This window comes from Peromyscus maniculatus, chromosome 23 (genome assembly GCF_049852395.1).
Source record: "Peromyscus maniculatus bairdii isolate BWxNUB_F1_BW_parent chromosome 23, HU_Pman_BW_mat_3.1, whole genome shotgun sequence".
In the NCBI taxonomy this organism is placed as follows: domain Eukaryota; kingdom Metazoa; phylum Chordata; class Mammalia; order Rodentia; family Cricetidae; genus Peromyscus; species Peromyscus maniculatus.
In genome coordinates, this window is record NC_134874.1 from 60,824,538 (window position 1) to 60,848,040 (window position 23,503).

Here is a 23,503-nt window from a genome sequence, read left to right on the forward strand (position 1 = left end):
TTTTTTTAAAAGATGTCTAAATAACAAGCTAGGTAAGGGGATAAATAGAATGATAAACTGAACCCAAAACCAGACACAAAAGACACTTTGGACAAAAACAGTGAACTGAAAACAATCAAGACAGAAGACTCAAACTAACCATGTAATTGCATTAAACATAAAGTTCTAGATGGGAGAAATCACCAGAGAAGATAAACAACCACACAGGATTTCACTCTATGATGCATAGAAAACAAATGTATGGACAGAGTGTCAGAGTAATGAGGCAGGAAAAGGCAGAATTCTTTAAAATGCCCTAGTACCCATGCTGCTACCAAAGTAAACTGCTGAACAGTAAGTTTTACTAGGGAAAGTATCTATTCTGAATAACATAAATATTATAATATACATGTGTGTGGTGAAAAGGGATCAATTTTCCAGGCAGACAGAACACTAAACTTGAAAATTATTTAACTATGAATCCTCCAACCTGGATGAGAAAGTGGATGGAAACTGACAAATCCACAATTGAAGTTGGAGATGGAAGTTGACAGAACAAAAGGAGGGAAATCCAACAGCTTCATTTGCAAATGTTCGTTGTGTAATGGGATGTTGGTCAGGTTCAAGGCCCCTGGCTTCAGTACACCATCAATACTAGACCTGCATGATACACAGCAGCTCCCAATGCCACTATGATGATGTAGAGATGATGGAGAGGTGATGGGGACGTGATGGAGAGGTAGGGAAGATGGGGGCTGGGGGAGAAAAGTGCTTAACTGTTTTCTTCTTTTTATTGTTATTGTTTATTTTTATCTTATTTTAATTCCTTTTTTGCTTTCCTTTGTGGCGGGACTCTACAAGAGGTGGGGGCAGATATTGAGGGTCTGGGAGAGGAGTGGGATTAGAGTATATGGTATGAAATTCCCAAAGAATCAATAAAAAATATAATGCATATGTAAAAAATCAACTTTCACTTTCTACCGTTTGTTTATATGAACTAAACAATAAGAAGTTGTCAAATGAATGAGGTTTTAAACTTTTAAAAAACATGAACATATTGAATAATTCAGTGCAATTTTGACATAGGGACAGAAGTTCCTATATAACAAGGCTTCAAGATGTTGTATTTGGAATAGAAAATTCCATTTAACTCCTGATATATCCATATGGCAATAATTTGGTAATAAGAAAAAAATTAAATTAAAACCAAATTAAGTTCTATTACTGTAAAAAGAGAAAAGAAAGAATGAAAAGCAGAGAAAGTCATTAAGGACAAGGAGAACATGAACACTGCTGTCAATCAATTTCACCTGACAGACATTTACAGAACACCTCCTCAAATGTCAGCTTAAGACAGCATTTCCAGACCACACAAGTCACTTTTCAACATACTCCACGTTACAAGCTACTAAACAGGTTGAAATAAACGTAGAAGACCTGATATAAAGTGATGTGTGCAATCTGACTACACGGAAATTAAAATGCAAGTTAATATCAGAATAGTATCTTTTTTTTTTTTTTTTTGGTTTTTCAAGACAGGGTTTCTCTGCGTAGCTTTGCGCCTTTCCTGGAACTCAGGTAGCCCAGGCTGGCCTCGAACTCACAGAGATTCTCCTGCCTCTGCCTCCCGAGTGCTGGGATTAAAGGCGTGTGCCACCACCGCCCGGCTCAGAATAGTATCTTGATAATCCCCAATAATAAAAAATTAAATATTTCATTCTTAAAATAATAAATAGATTAAAAGAGAAAGTCATAGCGAAAGTAAAAGTATTGAACTTGAAATAAAATATAACGAAATTTATGGAATAAGCTAAACCATGATTAGAAAAAAACTAAAACATTAAATGACGTCATATGAAAGTGAATACACATTTGGATTTTGTTTGCATGTTCTACAATAAAATCTCACTCTGTAGCAGTGTATCCAGTGCTACGTGTGTAACCCACACTGTTCTCAACCTCATGGAATCCTGATTTCCAAAGGCTTGGATTATAGACATGAAATACTTAACACCTGACTTACGTAGATTTGTAATCTATGACATAAATTTTATATAAATACTAAAAACAAAGTGATTAAGAAGCCTCTAGTCAATATTTAAAATTCAATCAATTGAAAATAAACATGACAAGAAGTAAGAAAAAGACGTATATCTATACAACACTGATAAATCTCTAGGCAAACAAGCAAAGAAAAATGAAAGATTATTAAAGTTACTCACATAAGGAATGAGAAGGGGGATATTGCAGATCCCACAGGTACTAAGATGAAGTAAAGAAATACGGAAAACGTTAAGCCCATAATAATCTGGATGAAAGCCTATAATTTTTTTTTCAGAACTGCATCCTGCCATCCTGGATCTTCACTGAGGGCATCTCAGGCTCATGAGAACTGGGCTGTGAGGAGTCTCCAGGCTCTGAGAAGACGGCCTCACTAGACCTGGTCTAAGAGGAGACTGCTGTCAAGAAGGCAGGTTTGTCTTCACCTCAGCCGCCCCAGAACAGGGGCTGTGAAGAAGTCCAGACTCTGAGGAGACCCTGGCCACCCTGGCCTGGGACTGCCCTCACCAGATGAACTCCACAGAACCCCTCCACAACGGCTCAGCAGCTCCTCAGCATTTCCTTAACGTCCTCAAGTCTGAGCATGCTCAATGTCCCAGGCAGGAAGACCAAGGTGGAATGGGAGGTTTAGAGTCTCTGCCCGGTTGCTCATTGGGCCAGAGGGCTTCAGGGGCGGGCTTAAGCCTCACATGCCATTTATGATTGGATGTGTTGCATGTGGCTCTATTTGGAGGCTGGCATTGTCTGGTGGGATGTGGCTTTGTTGGGAAAGGTTTGCAGTGTTTCAAAGGGACAGATATTGTAGAGCCCCTCAACTGGGGTCTGTACATCTCAGACTCCCACCTCAGCACAGGACAAGTGGGACACTCATAAGTTACAGAGAGAGGCCTTATGGCCAGAGCTGCACACCTACCATCTTGTAATGTCTCACCTTGCCTCATCTTACTGACCTAGCCTCACATCCTCTTACCTTAGCAGAAAACCTATTTGGTCCTCTGGGAGGCCACCAGATAGCGCTGCTTTATTGCAAAGAGGAGAAAATTAAAATGACAACCAGATCCGGGCAGTGGTGGCACACTCCTTTAATCCCAGCACTTGGGAATCAGAGGCAGGTGGATCTTTGTGTGTTCGAGGCCAGCCTGGTCTACAGAGTGAGTTCCAGGAAAGGCGCAAAGCTACACAGTGAAACCCTGTCTCAAAAAAAAAAAAAAAAGACAACCAGATTTCTCAAAATCACACAGCTGCTGGTATGGGACAGGGACCCTAGTCAAGTCAATTCCACAGACAGCTAGATTAGAGTTGACTTCTATTCCTCAGAACTGGCTCTGTTTATCCCAGTGAGGAAGCAGTATCTAATAATGTTGATTTTGTATCAGGTCATCAGCTTGGTGTTCCTGTGACTCAGCATGGACAGGGAACTTGCATCAGCGGGACTGCACCCTTATCATCCACCTGCCACACGGTTTGGTAAACATTCAGCATGTAAAATGGTTTAGTGACTCATGGCTGAAAAATGTAAAAGCATATGTTTGAGTGATTTTATCATTTTTAAGATAAGAACTGTCAGGTAGAAGAGAAAGGAGGAAAACAGTTTGTGTCCAGGAAAACAGATTTTACTTTAGTCTTACTGTGAGGCTTCTCAAGTTGTGCCTCCTCTGTCTTCCATCAGGGTCACTGTTGATGTTGAAGGTTGTAATAATGATAATCTACACTGGTTACCAGCGCTGGTTCCTGTGAGGAAAGGTCATGGCCACGACAAACTCCAGTATCAGTATCAGAGCTTTATTAGGAGGAAGAGGGTTAGGGCAGAACAAGAGAACCAGGCCTGGGGAAGGAGAGAGAGAGAGAGAGAGAGAGAGAGAGAGAGAGAGAGAGAGAGAGAGAGAGAGAGAGAGAGAGGTGAAGAGAGAGAACAGAACAGATAGAGAGGGGTTGGGGTCTGTGTCTGGTTCTTTAAGGTGCAGGTGAGCTTACAGAGCTACACCATGCATGCTAGATTGTTTGACCACTCTGCACATACATAATCATGAGCGCACACTGGTGACTTAAGACACAAGACCCCAGACCACTTGCAAAGCTCCTGAACTGTTTATGTGCAGTCATGCAGCTGGAGCCTGGCAAAATCCCAACAAAGGTGTTGTTGAATCAGTTGCCAAGATAAGAAATGATTTTAGGCTGGGATAATTTTGAAAGGAGGCAGCAAGTTCCACCTTCATCAAAGTATCTCATCTAGACTGGCGGGTGACAAAGATTGGTCCTGACTGTGGGCAAGGCAGGAAAACTCTAGCTACACCATGCCCTATTGTGTGAGTGCTGAGGATGGCACCCAGGACCATGTGCACGCTAGGTAAACAACTGACCCATTGACCTTAATCCCTAGGCTAGGGAAGAAACATACAATAAGGAAGAAAAAAATGTATTTCAATACTAAGTTTATCATGTGTATTTTTTGAGGCTGGTGTTTACTATGATGCCCAGGATGATCTTAAAGCCCCGACTTCAAATGTTACACCTGCCTGGGCTTCCTGAGTAAATGACACTGTGGGTGTGCACCTCCATGTGAAATGTGTTTCTTGAGCAGATTCTTTGAATGGCTCCTCTGCATGCCCATCTCCATGAGCATTCATGGAAAATGCTGCTGTGTATAGAAAAGAGCGGATGAATGGGGCCCCTGCTGGAAAGGTGGCCACAACTTCCCACTGACCTATGAACCCAATCTAGAACCTTCATTTACCTGAAACTGCCTCTAGAGCTGATGATGTTTGACCACATGTGCTGTGCTGTTCCATGCACATCTCGGCTTCATTTTTGTTTTGTGGGTTTTTTATATTTAGCATAGAACTGAGCTGCTCTGACATTTTTCATGTTATGTTTTCATTTATGCTCTCACTACCTTTCCACCCCATCAAATAGACCTTCCCTCTCACCACCCAAACAGATTGACTTTCTGCATTCATCTCATATATACACCATTATCCTCTTTGCCTCCCTCACTCCCTTTAGGTGCCCTCCTCCTGTCTCATAGTCACTTTTCTAGGTGTGTGTGTGTGTGTGTGTGTGTGTGTGTGTGTGTGTGTGTGTGTGTGTGTAAGAGCAACCCCTCGACGGTACACTTTATCACATCCTTCCACTGTCTGCCTCACTGTGGTCACTTAATACTTTACATGACAGATAATATATAATTTACGGTCTCTTGAAACTATGAGAAAAAGGGAGTTCATAAAGATTTTAGTTACCAGTTTCAACTAGTCATGACAGGCTAAAGCTAGAGGTTATCTTTCTGACTCCTGAGTCAATTCACAATATAATGGTAAACAGATCTAATAACACACCTAACTTATACCTAAGCAGTCTGATGCTAGGATGGAAAAAATCACAGACAGTCTTGATCTTAACTCCCAGCACAATCTCTTCAAACCACATTCAATCCACAATACAATTTCAGAAAAGTACACACAGATGCCAAGTTCTCCTTTCACAACCTACTTCCTGTTACGCCCACATCATGAAACCCTCAGAGACCACCAGGAGTCCTAGTTCATATGCAAAAGCAAAGAACCTTAATGCAAGATCCAGCTTGGACTCTCCATCCATTCCAACACAACGGTTGGATCAGGGAGAGCATCTAGCTCTGTTGAGGCAGGGTTTTTAAGGAGTAAAGGATGGGGGTCAGGGGATTCAGATGCGAGTTGGACTCCTGACTGGGCAGGAGTGAGGTAACAGAAGTTTTGTCAAACAGTGGTTGGTACTGGCTGCAAGGAAATTGGCAATCTATATACAAATTATATAAGCTATCCTTAATGTTCTAGAGCACTTAGTACTTGTTTGTCTCAATTCTGATTGATCTCCTGCAGGGTACATTTGTGGCTTTTCCTGGTTATTGTAATGGTGAGGCCTAGTTCTAATATTGTTAGTTTGTAGCCTGTCATGGCTACACTAATGTTGAGTTAGGCCTCTTTGCTTCTCTATAAAGAAGGCAACATTCAGAGGTTCCCTTGCCTAGTAGCACTAACAGACTTTCAAAGCAGCAGCAAAGGTCTGAAGGAGTTGCATGTGTTTACGAGGGCACCTGTCAGGAGGAGTTTAGGAAGACATTTAGGAATCAGAATGCAGATGCTTTAGCATCAAAGGAGCACTGGAAGGAAACTGACAGCTCCAGTGTTTGTCTGGCTCTTCAGCTTGCTACCCCAAGATTGAACTAACAGCTCCTCCCAGCCTCCCCTCTGCTTGGCAAAATAAAACCCTTTGGATAGAAGGTATTGACTTATTACAATATGGTGTCTTTCTTTCCCTTATTTAGTTTCTACTCATAACCACAACCTTAACTGTGCAATCCAGCTCAACTTCAGGGAAATGAGGAAATTACAAACCCAAAGAAGAGCAGCAGGACTCAAGGACTATAACATATGAATAGCAGAAGGATGGGTGCCACAGATGGATGGGTGCCCTTTGAGCTGCAGATGGGATGGTCTGGTGTTTAAGGTGTGTGCCATTCAGAACTATCACAGCTGTCCCATAGTTGGCAGTGAGGAGCTTCTTGCTGAACTTGCTCTTCTTGGAGCCAAGTTGCTCAAGGCTTCTACAATGTTCATGTCATCTTTAGCGTTCCCAAGGACCATGAGTTTGCGATGAAAACATTGAGTCTCTGCAGTGCAGATAAAAACTGGAAATTGCTTTCGTTCATCATTTTCCATGGACAAAATACCAGGTCCTGGACATTCAGGATGATGTTCTCACCCTTAAATTTCACCCCATAATTAAATGGACTTAATATGAGCGACTGTGGCACATAATGTCACCACCCAGACATAGGAATCCTGGAATAATTCAGTGAAAGGAGGAAAACTTGTAACCAAATACTTCCTTTTAAATGCTCAGAGCAGCAAAGTTTTCTTCTACATTGGGAACTTTGTAAATAGCTAGAAGAAGACTCAGCTGAAGGGTTGGTATCTATACCAAGGTTGAAGACCACTGTGGACTTGACCATAAAGCTAGTGGCCACAGGGCACAGCACAATCTGCAAATGCTCTTTAAAAAACTTAACAGAGAGGCATCATCTACAACTGATGGAAACTGATGCAAACTCACAACCAGATACTCAGAGGAGTTTAGGGAATCCTGCAGACGAGGAGGAGAAATGATTGTAGGAGCCACAGAAGACTCACAGAATCAACTAACCTGGGCTCATAGCAAATCAGAGAGACTAAATCAACAACCAGGGAGCCTGCATGGGACTGACTTAGACACTCTGCATATATGTTACAGTTGTGTAGCTTGGTCCTCTTGTGGGACTCCTAACAATGGCAACAGGGACTGTCTCTGACTCCTTTGCAGGATTTTGGGACCCTACTCCTCACACTGGGTTGCCTTGTCCAGCCTTTATACATGGGAGGTACTTAGTCACACTGCAACTTGATATTCGATGTTTTGTTGATATTCACGGGAGACCTGCCCTTTCCTAAACAGAAATGGAGGAGGAGTGGAATGGGTGTGGGAATGGGCGGGGTATAGGGGAGAGACTGGAAGGAGAGGAAACTGCAATTGGGGTGTAAAATAAACAAATAAATTTATTGATTGATTGGTTTTTCGAGACAGGGTTTGTCTGTGTAGCTTTTAGAGCCTGTTCTGGAACTCACTTTGTAGACCAGACTGGTCTCAAACTCACAGAGATTCACCTGCCTCTGCCTCCATAGTGCTGGAATTAACGGCCTGCACCACCACTGCCTGGCTATAAATTTAATTTTTTAAAAGATATTTTATGATTATTATGTGAGTCTCTTTCTCCCTCCCCCCATTGTGTGTGTGTGTGTGTGTGTGTGTGTGTGTGTGTGTGTGTGTGTGTGAACACAAGTGTGGAAGCAGAGGACAACTTTGGGGAGTGGGCTCTGGGGATCTACCATGTGGGCTCTGAGGCTCTAACTCAGGGCATCAGGCTGAGTGGCATGTGCCTTTACATACTGAGCCATCTCACAGGTCCAACAACTTCTTAAGCCATGGTTTCCAGGCCTCTCTCCAAATACAGTCTTAGAAATTGGGAGACGGGACACACAGTTCAGTCTATAACATATTGTCACTAGTTATTCAGCACAGTTCTCTGGTCAACTTGCATAAAAATACTAATGACAAAAAAAAATGCCTTTGTGTCTTTTACCTATATCCCCCTTTAAGGTTAAAGGCTAATCGATTATTTTTAAAATGAAAAGTTGGACTAACTGAGTGGATCCCACTGATAGTGGCTTTTGCTATAAGAGCTTCAAGCCAAGTTGCTGCCTGAAGGCCTGTGCGCACAGGGTCCGGACGTAGGCAGGTGGTAGAGCACTCATGTAACAGGCCCGAGCTGCTGGGCCTGCCGTCCTCGGAGCTTGCTCCACGCCGCCGCCTTTTTCTGTGTTGTTTTTGCTTTGCAACCTTTTGACAAACCACAGCAGCCAAGCCTAATACCTGTCCAGTCCTCTGACTAGAAGAGTACATCTCTAGGGGTGGTTCCCAGGGCCCAACAGCAGTCACAGGGGACTTCTGGTATGTTGGTAGTGCCTTCTTTTTCAGTCTGGATACTCTTTATACAGTATGTGTCCATTTTTCTATAAACACACTGTATTTCAATGAGAAGTTTAAATAACCCAAGAGCCGTGGCATACTCCTGTAATATGAGCAAATAGAGGCTGAAGCAGGGCTGCTAAGTAGAAAACCTATCTAGGCAACTTAGCACGACAGTTTTTTATTATTAAATTATTAAAAAATAAATTAATTAAAAGTTTAAAGGGTGAGGTTGATGGAGAGACAGCTCAGCAGGCAGGGCACCTGCTGTGTGTTGGAACCCCCAGAAACCACTTCGAAGCCAGAGGAAGGTGTTAGATCCTCACAGGACAATGAGGCACAGGTGGACCACACAGGCAGACAGCAGGACCGAATCCAGTCCAGCTGTCAATCTCTGCGTATCCAACTAGTTCTTGGTTTCCCAGGCTATCCCACGTGCATTCAGTCCTCAAGTCCACACCCATCAAGTTTCTTGCTCACAAGATGCGGGTTTTAAAGGGAGCTGTGCCATAGAACCCAGAGTGCCAGGCAGCTTCTTTATAAATTCCCGTGGCCAATCAGCAACATGCAGGCAGGCCTTTGAAAGATTCCCAGCGCCTTGTTTGAATTCGAGGGGGAGCAAAGCAAATCAGGAGCATGGATGCAGCAGACAAAGCTGGAAAGCTGGCTTGAGCACCAGCTGACCTCCAGAAAGCCAGGGTCCAGGGAGATGCTGTTCCCAGGGCCCCAGTTGCCCCCCACTGCTGAAGGAGATTCCGGAGGTCTTATTGGACCCACTCAGCAGGCACCAGTATGTAAGGGGCCGCTTTCTGATAAAGGAGGATTGGAAATGTTTCGAGATCTCAGACCAGACACAAAGGAGTCGTTCGCAGCCAAGATCATGCCTAAGTCTTTTCTCTTGCCCTCCCCGAAGGAGAAGCTGTCCACAGAGATTTCCATTCACCGCAGACTCGCACATCAACACGTCATAGGCTTCCACAGCTTTTTCAAGAACAGCAAATTTATGTTTGTGATTTTGGAGCTCTGTCAGGAGAGGGTGAGTGTTTCTGCTTCAGGGCTGGGGCGCCTACACCAGGAATTTGCTGGCAAAGGGGTACTGACGCCTTGGAGCAGCCTTGGGTTTCAAGCAATTATGGAAAGGCTTCTCGTGAGGTGCTGAGTGGGACTGAGAAAAGACTCTGAGTAAGGGCAAGCGTTAACAGGAGAGGGTCCTGTGAATGATAGTGACCACTGTACTGGCAGAATCATCAGGAGTCTGCCAAGACCTCCCTTTAATCCCCAGAGCTTAGTCCTGTCCCATCCAGCTGGCCACCCTTTTCCTTGGGGTTCAGTAACTTCTTCCTTCTTCCTCAGTCCCTCCCAGAGCTGCACAAAAGGAGGAAAGCCCTCTTTTGTTATAAAGTTATGAAGTTATGAGAAAAGACCTACTTTGTCAGAAGTTATGACTGAAATGGACTTTACAGATATCTACAGAACATTCTACCCTAAAACAAAAGAATATACCTTCTTATCAGCACCCCATGGATCCTTCTCTAAAATTGACCACATGCTGAATCACAAAGCAAATCCCAACACATACAAAAATGCAACAAAACAACACAACAACAACAACAAAACTGGAATAACCTCTTGTATTTTACCAGACCACCATGGCTTAAAGTTAGATTTCAACAACAACAAAATTTACAGAAAGCCTACAATCTCATGGAAAAGGAATAATGCCCAAACAAATCACCAATGGGTCAAGGAAGAAATGAAGAAATTAAAGATTTTTCTCGAATTCAATGAAAATGAATGTACAACATACCCAAACCTATGGGACACTATGAAAGCAGTGCTAAGAGGAAAATTCATAGCACTAAATATTGACATAAAGAAGATGGAGAAATCTCACACTAGTGACTTAACAACACACTTAAAAGCTCTAGAACTAAAAGAAGCAAACTCACCCAGGAGGAATAGATGCCAGGAAATAATCAAACTGAGGGCTGAAATCAATGAAATAGAAACAAAGAGAACAATAAAAGAATCAATGAAACAAAGAGCTGGTTCTTTGAAAAAAATCAAGATAGACAAGCCTTTATTCAAATTAACCAAAAGGCAGAGACAAAGCATTCAAAATAACAAAATCAGAAATGAAAAAGGAGACATAACAACAGACAATAAGGAAATCCAGAGAATCATCAGGTCGTACTTCAAAAACCTGTGCTCCACAAAACTGGAAAATCTAAAAGAAATGGGCAATTACTGAATAAGTGCCACATAACAAAGTTAAATCAAAACCAGGGAAACTATTTAAATAGACCAATAACCCCCTAAGAAAATAGAAGCAGTCATTAAACGTCTCCCCCCAAAAGCCCAGGACCAGATGGTTTCAGTGCAGAATTCTACCAGATTTTCAAAGAAGAGCTAATTCCAATACTCTTCAAATTGTTCCATACAACATAAGCAGAAGGAACATTACCAAACTCTTTTTATGAGGCTACAGTTACCCTGATACACAAACCACACAAAGATGCAAGAAAGAGAATTACAGACCAATCTCCCTCATTAACATTGATACAAAAATATTCAATAAAATACTGGCAAACTGAATCCATGAACACATAAAAAAAATGTCCACCATGACCAACTAGGCTTCATCTCAGGGATACAAGGGTGGTTCAACAAACAAAAATCTGTCAATGTAATACACCATATAAACAAACTGAAAGAAAAAAAAAACCTATATGGTCATCTCATTAGATGCTGAAAAAGCCTTTGACAAAATCCAACACCTCTTCATGATAAAGGTTCTAGAGAGAGCAGGAATACAAGGAACATACCTAAATATAATAAAGGTAAGTTACAGCAAGCTGACAGCCAACATCAAATTAAATGGAGGTAAACTCAAAGCGATTCCATTAAAATCAGAAAGAAGACAAGGCTGTCCACTCTCACCATATTTATTCAATATAGTACATGAAGTTCTAGTTAGAGCAATAAGACAACAAAAGGAGATCAAGGGGATACAAATTGAAAGGAAGAATTCAAACTTTCCCTATTTGCAGACAATATGATAGTATACATAAGTGGCCCCAAAAATTCTACCATTGAACTCCTACAGCTGATAAACTCCTTTAGTAATGTGGCAGGATACAAGATTAACTAAAAAAAATCAGTAGCCCTCCTATATACATATGATAAAAGGGCTGAGAAAGAAATCAGAGAAACATCACCCTTTACAAGAGCCACAAATAATACAAAATTCCTTGAGGTAACTCTAATTAAGCAAGTGAAAGACCTGTATGATAAGAACATTATGTCTCTGAAAAAGAAATCAAAGCAGATATCAGAAAATCAAAGATCTCCCAGGCTCATGGATAGGTAGAATTAACATGCTAAAAATGGTAATCTTACCGAAAGTAATCAATAGATTCAATGTAATCCCCATCAAAATCCCAACACAATTCTTCACAGACTTGGAAATAACAATACTTAACTTCATATGGAAAAACAAAAAAACCCAGGCTGAGGAGATGGCTCAGAGGTTACGAACACTGGATGTTCTAACAGATGTCCTGAGTTCTATATTTTAGAATGACTTAGAGGCTGTAGTTCAGCTAATTGAACATTGGCTGGCTATGAGGGCAAAGCCCTTGAATCCAGGAGTTGCTCAGTCCACTATGCTTGATGTCTCATCCCATCAGCAGTATAGTCTGGAATCCCAAAGCAGTTGGCTCCAATGCCAGTGAAGGAATGGACTTGCTAGCAAGGTGAGAGACAGCAACTAAAGAGCAAAAGGCCCTTCTTCCATTTCTTTATATGGGATTCTAGCACAAGGCCTGGCTGAGATTACAGGTGGGGTTTTTTGCCTCAAAACATCTGAGGTAAAGGCACTTCTTTCCCCATCAATATCAAGATTAAAGGAATTCTTCATACTGCAAAAATAGGATTACATGGATCTTCTCTTTTCTAATTAACAAAAATACTTCACAGGCATGCCCTTCCACTTTTGGGTGTTAGTTAATTCCAGATGTAATAAATTCGACAAACAAAAATTGCTATCACAATTGCACCCTTGTCAACTTGACACAAAATTATATCTTTTTATGACATGATTAATTTCCAAATGTAAAACAATAACAAGGTCATAACAATGCTTAAACATGATATAATTATTTCAAGTACAATGCAACCACATTTTGTATTAGACCAGCTCAAAAGTATGCCTAATATTATCTAACTATTATGTACAACTGCAAACTCTTTATAAAGTTAGAATAAGTGGCAATGTACCTTGAGGTACATGAATTTAGTATCTCAAATTTAAATATGATAATATTCTCCCTTTTTGGAATGAATGTTTTTATCTATTTGTTTATTTTTGTTTTTATATCCTAATGAAAATTTCCCCTCCATCCTCTCTTCTCAGTCCCTCCCCCAACCTCCACTCTTCCTGCTCCCCATCCATTCCTCCTTCTCTTTTTTCTCTTCAGAAATGGGCAGGCCTCCTGCGCATATCTGCCTGCCATGTTATATCAAGTTGTGGTGAGACTAGGCATGACTTCTTACATTGAGGCTGGACACAGCAATTCAGTAGGAGGAATGGGTCCTAGAAGCAGGGATTAGAGACAAGTCCTGCTCCCACTGTTAGGAGTCTCACTGTAAAATACATGCAGAGGACACAGGTCAGTCCCATGCATGCTCCCTGGTTGGTGGTTCAGTCTCGGAGTCACTATTAGCCTAGATTATTTAGTTCTGTGGGATGCTTGTGGGGCCCCTGACCCCATAGCTTCTACAAATATTTAATTGTTGATTTATTATTTTTTGCCCATTGGTGTTTTGTCTTCATGTATGTCTGTGGGTGGGTGTCATAACCCCTGGAACTGAAGTTGCAAAAAGTTGTGAGCTGCATGCAATCTTTTTCATTTTTTAAAAATTATTTCATATGATGAGTGTATGGAAATCTTCCTATTGGTGTTTAAAATAATAACAATAATCTATTTACTTATTTGGGGAAGGAGAAATACATACATGCATACAATAGAGAGAGAATGAACATACAATACACGCCATGCCATTTTGTCATTCTGATCATATGGAGGTCAATGAACTAATTCGGATGATTCAGCTCTTTTCTTCCACCCAACTACCCATCTCATTGGCCCTTCCCTGGTACTTTTCATGATTGACTCATGGCTTTCTGCCTTAGAGGGTTTTCTTGTAGTTCTGAAACTTAGAGAATATTTTAATATTAAAGGACATTGTGAAAATTTTGTGCAGAATTTTGTTTCAAATGAATGATACTCTCAATAAGAGCTCACCCTAAGACTAAAAATTCTTGGTGGGAGGCGGTTTGCTATGTGTCTAGCTTGCAGAAACTGCTGGTCTAGAGTAATTCATTGGAAAAGGCAAGTGAAGTTACTCTGCCATGCTGGTAGGAGAGTTCACTGGAAACCACCAGTGAATATTAAAAAATCACCAAGGAAGCTTCCAGAATGAGTCAATGAAATGGCATGTTCTTCTTGGCATTGTGCGCATTTGAGAGTCTGTCCTGTGTTCCTAGTGCACTTCTCAGGTCTAAGGCTATTGGTCATCAGTAGTGCTCTGGAGGCCCCTGTGGACAGTTCAGGTTTCAGCATTTAACCAGTTACAGCCATCACCACATACTTAACCAAATACAACATTCTTACAAGGGTCAAATTTTCCAAGCACTTCATAAGTTAAATATCCTTCATGGTTACTGCGCATTTTAGAATACCAAAGTATCAAAGACTTAGTGAAAAACATACCAGTTAGATGAATTACCTTATATATTTCAATCACTAAATACTTTTAAAAGAAAAATTACTGAAAAGTTGATGCAAAATGACATGCACAGAACATGATATGAACACAGTCATTAATTATACTGAGACCTTTGGCTTTATTTCATACTTGATGGCACTCAGAATATGCCATCTCAAAACATGGGGCTTGACATAGGAAGTTGAGTGGATGAATGAATGTGAGGAGGGTTCAGATCTTCCCCCTGAAACCGCTCATAAAACCCAGGAAGGACTTCCTGACAATTTCCTGAAGCAGGTCAGAAGCACCACATGTCCCTCCATGGAGGAAAGGTGCAGCCGCATATCTGCAAACTGATGAAGGCACACAGAGAGGATGTGATCCAAAAGCCCTCACTATTTGTCATTCATCTGCTTGACTCCTATTGCTTTAATTTTGACACACGTTCCATAACATTCCACTTTCCATCAACTCAGGAATAAACTCTCAGGTCTACTACATGCTCTAAAAGGCACAGTGCTGGCCCTGAGCCATGGTGCATGCCCAGGGCTCAATGCCATGCCACATGGTTGAAATGACTGGACTCACCAGGAGGTGAATTTCAAAGAAGACCCCCAAGGTGTGAAGGGTAGGGGTTTTGGGAAATATGTGGGATACATAAAGGCATCATTCTGTGGGAAGGAAGGAACTCTGGTGGACATGAAGGCTGTAGCCCACCCTAAGGATCAGGACCATAATAAAATCTAGAGTAAGGGCCCATCAGTTCTGGAGCCATGTGCTCTTCTGTCCGTATACATTGTAGAATTTGGGGAGGGAAGCCTGATTTGAGACCAGATTAGTGTTTGAAAGGCTTCCTTTCTTGTGTAGACTTGTCCTGGTCTCTAGCTACGTGCAGTGTCAGTAATTTCTCTTGAGGTCATCACCACAGCAAGACTGATGACCTTTTACCATCTTCATGGGCTCCATGGGTCACTCTGGGTACCTGGGATGTTACCCCACTTCTAAACTAAGGAGTGTTCTGGGGCTGCTGGGTGTCACTTGGGACAGTTTTTGGCAGGAGTCTGTGAAGCTTGTGGTGACTACCCTTTGGTGGAGGCATGGGGACTCTTGGGGATGGACTACTCCTGTTTCCTTGCTCATCCTATTGAGACTTGAGGCACTAGTGAGACGTTGATGTCCTTGACTTTGTTCTTGGCTTTCAGGCTGGAAGGCTGGCTAGGGCTGGCATAGACCAGGCAATGTGCCCTTTTCTAAGACATGCAGGCATGTACGGGGTAACAGCTGCTCTTATACCCTCATACACATCATCAGTTTGAGTGAGAGTTACCTCTTTCCATCCTTCCCCTGAGAGCTGGAAGCTCATTAAGTTGGGTCTAAGAGGGGCCTCTCGAAATGAGCCTGATGCCTGGTTGGGTACACAGGGGTCCAGGATTCATGGTTAGATACTCCCCAGGGCATATGAGAGTGAGGTGGGGATGAATGGCAGCTGATGATGCTGTGTTCACCTTCTCCCATCTCCCTTGCTCACTCAGTGGCTGGGCATCAATACTATATGCTTTTATGATTAAATAATTTGATACTGATTATGTGAAATCCAAAATGTTGCTATTAATGTACATTTAAAATACCTGACTTTATATGAAAATTAGCATATTCACTTAGTATTACATGAAAATATGCACATTTGAGCATTACTTCTTAAGCAAAAGATAGTCTATATAATGACAATTAATTCTGAATGAACACAATCTTTAAAAAATAATTTCAGGTCTAAGCATTTGTTGGGGGTGCTTGATCCTTAGGAAGAGTTGTGCTGTGAAAGTTTGTACTAGGTGAGTGTTCATGCTTTTCTCTTGTTAGTTTCTGTTTTGTTCTGGAGTCTCTATCAAGGAACCTAAGATAGGTTGAACCAAAATATTGGTAGAACCAAATGATACCATTCTCCATTTTAAAAAAAGTGCTCCCCTCTACAAAATATCTTCCATTAGCACACCAAATACTGTTTCATTATGCCTTCTAAGGATATCTAGCAGGTTTGTTAATTTGAATATAAGAAGCTCCCATAAGCTCACAGGGAGTGGCACTATTAGGAGGTGTGGCTTTGTTGGAGAGAGTGTGGCCTTGTTGGAGGATGTATGTCACTGTGGGTAGGGGGTTGTTGAGATCTCTTATGCACATGCCATGCCTAGTGTCTCAAAGCACTTTTTGTTGCCTGTGGGATCAAGATGTAGCTCCTTCTCCAGGAACATGTCTGCCTGCATGCCTCCATGTCCTGCCATGATCATAATGGACTACACCTCTGAAACTGTAAGCCTCCTGATTCAATGTTTTCTTTATAATTGTTGCTATGGTCATTGTGTCCCTTCACAGCAATAGAAACCCTAACTAAGAAGGTATGTATCCAACATAATCACAGAGAACAATGGACTCAAAAAAGAATTTTACTTTTGGAACACCCTTTGGGCATGGATCTCTTACATAAACCAGCTCAGATGCAGAATACCTTGTAATGGTTTGTACATTTAGGTGTATTTGTTACAAATGCTTTTAGACCTGTATCCTCTATGTAGACATACATCACTGCAGAGCAAGCCTAGGTCAATCAATTCACCTTGCTAAGTGGAAATCTGGGACATCCATGTGTCATGCAGTGCGGAAGACTGAGTAGCAGCATGCAGAGTCAGAAATATCTTTCTCTTTGTGTTCTGCCTTTTTGCCTCCTATTACCTCAGATGTGATCTTTCACGCATTTAACTAGAACTTTCCCAACACATGCAGACAGCCCACCCCCACCATCTCCTTCCCATGCTACTCACCCTAGTTACCTCTGTGTCTCCAAAGCCTAGAGTAATAAATGTTTCCTAAGCCTACACAGAACCATAAACGAGTACATGAAGAAATTAACAACTCGATTTCTAGGCAACTAGAAGATGCTTTAGATAGAGACAGTAGTGGCCACTACCATCATGGAGAATGATACCTCATGACGTATATATATTGAACACTGCATTATTCAGGGGAGAAAAAATTAAATACAGAAAAAATTAAAATATAGGATTAATATTAAAGTACTGAAATGATATGCAGTTATAGAAAAATGCATTGAAGGAAGTTTTGATATTCATTTCTAGATACTGATAGCAAAGTTTATTTCTCATATTTCTGCTTTTTGAAAGTTACATGTTGCATATTTTCTAATAAGGCAAATACAGTGCCTCAGTTGTGAATTAAAAAATGATGCCTTTCCAAAAAAAATATATATATAACAGGCACTCATATTTGAGGCAGCAAAGAGCCAACACAGCAATCCAGGCACTTGGAAAGTTCTGCTGCCTCCTTGGCTGGTGTCTGGGAGCTGGGGTTTCAGTTTATCTTTATATTTACATACACATGTATATGCAGTTAGATATGGTTCTACACAATATGTATACCATATAGATACTTATAAATCATGAACATAACTATACTCATAGCTATGCATACCATACACATGCATGCCAATACAACATACAAACAAAAAGTTGTTTCTTTTTGATTTTTTGTTATGCCAATTTATTGTACATTTAATTTAATTTCAAAGTATATTTGTGTGTGTGTGTGTGTGTGTGTGTGTGTGTGTGTGTGTGTGTGTGTGTGTGCACATGCAATTTTGTAGATAAACACATGATCTTAAATGTATGAATGTGGGCACATATTTGTGTCTGTTGTATGACAACAAGCATATGTGTATTGTGGCACAACACTGATGGTGCCCTCATCCTTTACGATGGACTAGTTGCATTATTACAGTGAGGTGTGGCATGCTTGATCATGCTTCATTCTGTGCATGGTTACAAATACTAGCCATCATTTAAGAGAATTGATTTAAAATTATTATTGGCTAAGATAAGAAAAAACTGGATCAAATTTCAAGCAGAGGATAACTCAATGAATTAAATAGAAAAAAAGTATTTTAAGATGTAATATGTTTATAAAAATTTAAAGGCTTAAGTATGTCATGAAAGATTGAATACATTCTGTATTCGTACTGGAGAAGTGTTTAAGATATAAAAATATGGAACATTAAAGCTAAATAAGATTTGAATATAAATAAAGTTTATATGGGGTCTAAGATAAAAATGGTTTAAGTTATGGAAATATAAACAGAATATTTAGGGAAAAAAAGGAAATATATGAAAGGCAACTTCACTTAGATAAAGTTTCTTCTTTTTTTTTTTGATTTTTTGAGACAGGGTTTCTCTATATATCATTGGGCCTTTTCCTGGAACTCACTTGGTAGTCAAGGCTGGCCTCGAACTCACAGAGATCCGCCTGCCTCTGCCTCCCGAGTGCTGGGATTAAAGGCGTGCGCCACCTCAGCCCGGCCCACTTAGATAAAGTTTATAATGAAGGAGAAAGCTAGCTTTCTAACTTTGGAAGGAGGATCTACCTAAAGGCTTCCATTGTGACCACAGAGGTTCATGGAAATGGCACCTTGGTTTCAAGTCACTTTTGGGTGAGGTATGAAGCAGGGATGAAATAGCTATACCATGTGACATCAGCACATGGACATTCTACTGTCTCCTGGAGAGCCCTGGCATTCCATGTGATGTCACCAGTGTTGTGGCAACACCAACTGTCATTGGGGCATTGGTGCAGTGTCTCGTGTTTCACCTACAGACATGCTGACTAGACTGAACAGGATTCTTAGGAGACAGGATGGCGAGCAAAGGGAGATCAGAGGGAGGCAGAAGGAAGATGACCTTCAGTCTCCATGTCACACACCAAGAAACAAATGGTTCTGGGGAAAGCACAGTGAGTCCTGGGAAAGGGAAGGGGAGCTTCCTGAAGAGGAAGGCTTCAGCTGATCCTTCCAGGAGGGGGGATCAGGAGGGGAGAGTTTCTGAGAAGAAATGGGCCTATCCTGGTCCTCTGAGTTCTTCAAGAGCAGACCCAGACTTGAGGATTTTCCATGGTTAGTTTGCAGAGAGCCAGGGATGGTCAAGGCTGAAGCTGCTCTGTTGAGGGCCCTCTGCTTTCACTCTGAGTGGGAAGGAAGCACAGAGGGACTAAAGAGGTTTCAGTTCCAGTCCTGCACTTCACCCACACTGGATTTCTTTTGGTGTGTGTCACTAATAACAGGGAGAGTAAAGTCCCCTGGCCAGATCTAGAGGTTCTCACATTTTAAATAACAACCACTAGCAGGACAGGAGCCACCAAGTATTGCCACATGTCAGAGACCCCTAAGGTTTCTGAGTTCCTGCCCTCTCACTAGCCAGTCCTCTTTCCTCTACCTTGAGTGCAGGACTGGGACATGACTCTTCCTGTAAGTATTTGTTCTTGGTGACTGAAAGCTCACCTGGGGATACCCAGTCCTTAGGTAGTTTCAGTCATACCTTTCAATGACTGATAACACCTTTGCTAACATCATGATGGTTGAAATGTATTTTGCTGGAGGTTTTGGCAAAAGCTGCATCATTTCCTATGTGACTCATCATTGTTCCAACAAAACCCACATAATCCTTCACCATTCCCATACATTGTAACTGCTCAGTGGATCTTCTCTAATGTGCTTGTTCACTTCATGGAACTGATCTTCCTTCCCCATTGTCCTTAGCTATTTTCTTAGCATCCTTAATTTCTCATCTTATTAGCTGGCGATCATCAGGATGAACAGCCATTCCTGGGTAGTGTGTGGAAAGTGAGTCTTGCTCTCCACACATGATGAACTATTGAATTAGAATGAACTAGATTGTTGAGTCAGAGAGATCATGGGGTGGAAGGAGGAGGTGCTGAAGGCCTTCCCCTGTGTCTCAGGAAAGACTCCAGGAAAGGGCAGCTTGGCTTTTGGTGAATTATTGAAGAGTTTGTTATCAGATAGGTAATGACCATTGGCAGTGGCCCTAACAGTCCATTCTCTGGAAATTCTATTGTACCCTGGAGAGCCTGTGGCATTTCCTGTGAAATCACCAGTGTTGTGGCAATGCCAGCTGCCATTGAGGCATTCACTAAGTGCTTATAGAGTTCACCAATTGACATATTGACATGACTGATCACACTGATTGGCAGAGAAAGCCCTAGTTTCCTAAGAAGGAGGTGAGGCTAGAAATGAACCTTCTAGGAATGGGGTCCTGTAGCTGTGATCATGAAGCAATGGGCCTATGCTGCTTGTCCGGGTTTCTAAAGAGCAGATCCAAGGTGGAGGATTCCTGATGGTTAGTTGGCAGAGGGCCAGGATTGGTCAAGCCTGCAGCTGCTGTGCTGTGACCTCCTTCAGTTCATTCTGAGTGGCAAAAAAATGCAACAGGAGGCCCAGAACCACTAATACGGTATCAGAATGGTATGTTGTTGCACTTTATATTTGATATAAATAGGAAGGAGGGAAACTTTCCATCCATGTACCCAGGTCTGAAACATTCAGTTCGTTTTAGTCGTGGACCCAGGTTATCACGGCTGGGAGGTGAAAACCACTAGGCTGGACTTTTTTGCATCACATTAGGTATGAGATGACAATTTCAAAACAACATGGCCGGCCTTGCTTATGTCTTTCAGACCCAGGCTGCTTCAGTAAGGCCTGAGGCATATATCTAGCCATAATGATTGGAGACAGACACATGGCTTATGAGGCCCAGCTTAAGGAGAGCTGTTCTGATCTTTAAGGGCTTCACTGGGTTCCACGCTTTTCCTCTTCCTCAGGCCTCCTCTTGGGACTCCACATGATCTTCTTAGCTTATGCCATTTATCTGTACAAATTCACATGTGTTTGTGTACCTACAGGGACTGCTAGGAAGGCATCATCCACACCCTTCTTCCTCACTGAGCAGGAGCACCAGCTGAACCAGGTGGAAAAACTGAAACTTCAGCTACAGATGATGACAAATGACAGGAATGAACTGCATGAATTCCTGGCCCATTACAACAATGAGTTGAAAAACAAGGTATTCATCAAGCCCTGTTCTCTGGTGACTGTCTTGACCCTACTGTGTCAATTCCAGCAGTCCTTGGACCACTGGAAGCTGCACCTGCAGGGCGACCTGCACAAACAAATTTTCCTGAATGCATCTGAGAGGCAGAACTGAAGCCTGTAGGAGTGAGATGGGACACAGGCTGTTCTGATTCCTCCTAATGAAAACCAGAGCCTGCGGCCTGAATCACAATCCACAGAGAGGGGCAGTAGGGTGTAAGATCACAACATGCATTTCAAGAGACCTTGACAGGTGTTGGCTTGTACGAGATGCTGGGTGCTCTGAGTTTAACCTGAGTCTCTGTATTTGACAAGATATTTTTGCTTGTTGCTCTGGGAGTAGCTTGAAGGGCCTGGTGGTTCTACTTGGTTCTTCTGTGTGTGACTGGAAGGCCTGGTGTCCATCTCTGCTCCTCTCTGGTCTTGTTCCTTATACTGTGAGACAATGCCACCTACCTACATTTCTTGTCATCCTAATTGCGTGTAGGTTTGTGTGTGTGTGTGAATTGCTCTCTAAGGGGCCCAAATATCACAATCATGGCAGTGGCAGGTTTTGCCCTTTTTAGTTCCCTCTCCCTTGATTAACCATTAGATTACATTCCTAAATTTAGTCCCCCATTTCATTCCCTTTTGAGGACACTGACTCATTCTTGAAACTAAACACCAAAGTCCAACAATCAAAATTCATTACCTGCCTACACTTGTCAACCTGTCCAATCAGATCTCAGCAACTCACCCTAGCACACACTCAAACTTTGTATTTAAAATCCCACTGCTGAAAAAAGCCTGCTGTGTGTTGTCTGTCTTTGCCTGATCCAGAGGCAGCTCCCAATGCCTTGCTTGCCCTGCGGGGAAATGCATCTCTTTGTGCTGACAATTTGGTGTCTCAGTGTGTTCTGTACTGTCTCTGAGAGGCTCCTTTACAGTGTGTGTGTGTGTTGTGTGCGTGTGTGTGTCCCTTCAGATCGTGAGAGTTGGAGGTTGATAGTAGGCCTGAGGATTTGCCTGTTTCAAAGATTTCAGTTGATATAAGTGCTGAGACCAGGGAGCTCCACTTTGAGCATCACTGTTCTCAGTCTTTGTGCTCACCCTGGTGCCTCGTTGGAATAACCTTGGGAGTTTTATAAAGCCATCCACATGGAGTGCCTACTCAAGCCAATACTGACTATGAGTTCTGGATATCCTTGTAAGGACAAACCATTTCTATTCTAACATCAGTGGAAATGTCATCACAGATTTCATGTAGGCCCATGCCTGTGGGCCTACATAGTGAGCTAGTCTACTCCTCCAGGCCTACTGAGGGAGCTCATGTAGGTCTGTCTCCCTCCCTGTTGACACCCAGCCTTTTCTGGCCCTGGGGCCGGGTAGGAAGTCTATTGCACATCAGGAGTTCCTAGTACATAGGATTCAGGATGTGACATCCAGTGGGCTAGGGTAGTGCAAAATACATCCTTAATTCATGGGGTCCCTGAGGCTTGTGTTCACAGGGTTCTTTGTTCCTGGGGCTATGCCCTACCACAGGCTGAATTCTGATCATGAGATGCAGAACACAGAGCATAAGATGGATATGGCAGATGTGATGAAATTACCTAAGGAAATTAGTGAGGCCTTGTACAAGTGTACGGAGCTGAGTGAGAAGACCAAAATCTCGCGGTGAGTGCCTGTCTGGGTGGACTCCAGAACTTGGTAAGGCCTGCTTCTTGTTGTCTGAAGTTTCTCCAGTCCTGCCTGACCTGCTGTCAGGAGGTTCTTGTTGTCTGAAGTTTCTCCAGTCCTGCCTGACCTGCTGTCAGGAGGAATCTGTCCCACCTGCCTCCTGCAGCCAAATGACCCAAATAAACACACAGAGGAACACATTACTTACAAACTGTATGGCCAATGGCTTAAATTTTCAGGCTAGCTAGCTCTTTCACCTTAAATTAACCCAATTCTATTATTCTGTGTTTTCCCACATGGCAGCTGCATTGCCAGGCTGCTGGCATGTTGCTCCTTGGGTTGCAGCTGGCATCTCCTCCACCTCTGCCTTTCTTCTTTGTCTCTCCTGAATTTTCCTGCCTGGCTCCTTCCTGCTGTGCCATAGGCCAAAGCAGCTTATTTATTAACCAATGTGTAGCTAGAGTTTCCCTGCGTGCCCACAGTCAGGACAAATCTTTGTCACCAGCCAGTCCCACAGCCGCTCAGACACAACCAAGAAAACATAGAGACTTATATTGC

The 23,503-nt window shown here is 42.2% G+C and overlaps 1 pseudogene across 1 annotated transcript in view; it reads right to left on the reverse strand.

Annotated features, from left to right (window-relative positions):
- LOC121826294 (cytochrome P450 3A25-like) overlaps window positions 1-23,503 on the reverse strand; it is a 127,111-nt pseudogene that overhangs the window by 87,092 nt on the left and 16,516 nt on the right. The window lies entirely within an intron of this gene.